General features: G+C 37.6%; 1 protein-coding gene across 1 annotated transcript in view; it reads right to left on the reverse strand.

Annotated features, from left to right (window-relative positions):
• The window catches only part of LOC117106631 (cationic amino acid transporter 2-like), a 17,756-nt gene extending 15,412 nt beyond the window's left edge, over positions 1-2,344 (reverse strand). The window contains exon 1 of the mRNA XM_033248024.1: positions 1,786-2,344. The gene's annotated coding sequence lies outside the window, so the exon portion shown is untranslated. The remainder of the gene's footprint in view (positions 1-1,785) is intronic.
• Positions 2,345-2,983: the final 639 nt, after the last annotated feature.

The raw sequence follows: 2,983 nt of genomic DNA on the forward strand, positions 1-2,983 counted from the left end.
TTTGCTAAATATTACACTTTCAGAGTCTTTATAGGCTGTCTCTTATACACATCTGATGTGTATAAGAGACAGATATATATATATATATATATATAAGAATTTGAAAGAGCTGTAGAGCAGTTGTATCGATAATAATAAACCAAGCACAATGGATGTAAACTTGTGCGAGCTTTTCGTCGATCCTATCAACATGACTTCGTCGGGCAGGCTTACATCTTTAGCGCTTCATTTATTATCGATCAAACAGTTCTACAGTTAGGCCCTATAATAAGAAAACCATATGAGACTATTGGAACATTTGTTATCAAATTATGAATGCTCGAGTGTTCTTAAAATCTTATCTTTTGCCTAAAAATTGCTCGTTCTTTAAATTAAAGAGCAGAAAATTAGAGTAGGCCCTAAACATAGTTCATAATGGGCAATCTCAGCTATTGATTCTGATTGTCAAAAAAATGGATATAGCTTTTACCTCTATTATTCCGGTTCGCCGAAACTGTAAAGTGGCCTACCTAAGAATAGGCCTATTTGTCTTCGGCTGCCTTGATTTAAATCCAGAGACTTATTTTTTCAAGTAATGATTTTTTCAACAATCAATAAAACCATTTGGCCAACCGATACCGGTGTAGTGGCAGTTCTTGTCAGTTTCGTCTCGTGATAATTATAGATCCACGCTTATGTGGCAATCTTGAGTGGATATTAGCAATACAGAAAATCCATTGTATAGGCCTTGCCTGCCGTATGCTGTATTATAGACCTTACGTTTAATAGCATTTAGGGCTCTCAGCGACGAACCAGGAACTATCAATAGGTAAATCAACGATGATTTTGATCCGAACAGGTAATTCTAATATAGCTTACAGGTAGACATCTATCACCTGACCGATGGATATATGGCCTAGGCATCACGTGCCAGTCATAACAAACTTGGGACTTTGGAATTGCGAAGTGCTATCGCCAACACTATAACAGGACACTGCACACGTCACTCAATGTCACAAACGTCACACTTCAGTGTACTTTATTTTACAATGGGTTGATAAGGAAACAACAACGGTGTAGTAGTAGGCCTAATGTTCACGACAGGAAACTAAACATACCTCCTTGCGTGACGTCAGCATTGCTCAGACGATCAGGAAATAAGCTCAGTAGCAATTTTTACGTGTTTTGTTCATCACATTGTTCCCGCTATTGTGTTGAACAAAAAAAAAATGGTAGAATTCGTTGTTGCTCAAAGAGATGGAGAGCGAACCCTAGGTAAAATTCCTTAACTCAGGACACAAGCGAAATGCACTAAGCAAAGAATTGAACCTCCTACCTCAATGTTGAAGCAGAACCGCAAGCTGCGCCAAACCGCTCCTTCTATGCCTATTTATTTTTTATTTATTTATGTAGTCGTTTATGTGAATTCGGTTACGGGCTTCGTAAAAAACGGATATAGGCGCAAATCACCGAATACCATTGTTTGATTATTACGTCTACTTATAAGTTACTCATCTTTTGTTTTTATAAATAATTTAATTTAATAGGCCTATATATTAGGCCTACTAGAAAGTTTACCAGACAGATGTTTTTGTTGTAGACTGGCATACACGGTACCAACGCTTGTTTTTACTGTTTCTACGTCAGCTCGTCAGTGTTCTAATATAGACAATGGGTCGTGTCTCATATTATTTGTTATATTTATATGCAGATGTACTTCGCAGCACTTCACTTGCAATTTGCAATTTCTAGTTTTAAATCTTTGCCGGGCGCTTGGCATGTAGTATGTTGTGAATATATACCTACCTATAAAGACTCTGAAAGTGTAATATTTAACAAGCGATGAATGTGATTCCGTTTGCTCAGAATTTAGACGGATTTTTGCCGAACATAACAAGACCGAATAAGTTTCAATGCAAACGGGACTGTCACAGCACGTGTGTGAGACTGGCTTCTTTAGTGCAATCGTTGTACAGTAGTGCATAGCAGTTCCCGACACAATCAGGAAAGCGATGCACTCCGATTTGACCCGGACCAATCAGCATCATCGAAAGCTGTCGGTGATAGCTTGTAGCGATTGTATGGAAACCAAGCTCTACTTCTCAATCATCTTAGTACCAAATATTTTGATTTCGTTAGTCCTTGTTAATATTAAAGAGTCATGACTCAAAAATCTCGCCTAGTGGTTATGATGCATTCACTCATATTATTAGATGCGCACTCTTTCCAAGGCACAGTCTGCTAGCTCAGATGGAAAAAACTATAGACCAAATGTAAAAGGCATTCGCCGACACATGCAGTTGCTCCTTAGGCCTACAAAAGTGTGGAAATGCTAGTAATTAACACTGGTTTATTGCACCAAATAAAACGATGCAAAGTTTCTGTTATTTGTCTCGGTTTCGTAATGTTAGTTATATTATTTCTTATAGATCAGATGACAGAACTATGCCGCTTAACATATTCATACTTTCATATTCGTTTATTTCCCACATCTGAAAATTTGGGCCGGGTTTTCTCGGAGTTCGTCTCCATTAAGCTTTGTGCTAAAAGCTTGAAGATTGTTATTTGGGTCTTTGGAAAAGAGGTCTCGAATTATTAGAGAAGTCTCAATTTGGAGAGTAGGCCTACACTGGAAGACATAGGCCTACCGGTACACATGACAAACTAGGTCTACATTGTGCTGCGAAACAATAGTATAGTGAAAGCCCACGGTACTATTTGACTATAGTAAATCCAGTAAAAACAATACATAACTATATACATTAAATTTAAATAAATGTTTGTATACATAGTCTTTCATTCATATTATACAAATATTTAAACACGTCCTTATAATAATCCGCTTTCGCGTTATATCATTTTTCCAGGATTAACTTCTTTGTAACGAAATCGGAATTGTTTTCGACGACACGGCATTGTACGAGGACCTGTGAGAACGTTTCTGGCCATCCAGTGCACTTAATATTCTTTAAAAAAACCTCATTTTGGAGGCGGAACTCCCCAC

The sequence above is a fragment of the Anneissia japonica genome, unplaced genomic scaffold (assembly GCF_011630105.1).
Source record: "Anneissia japonica isolate Jap-2015-1 unplaced genomic scaffold, ASM1163010v1 scaffold1306_len716249_cov185, whole genome shotgun sequence".
In the NCBI taxonomy this organism is placed as follows: domain Eukaryota; kingdom Metazoa; phylum Echinodermata; class Crinoidea; order Comatulida; family Comatulidae; genus Anneissia; species Anneissia japonica.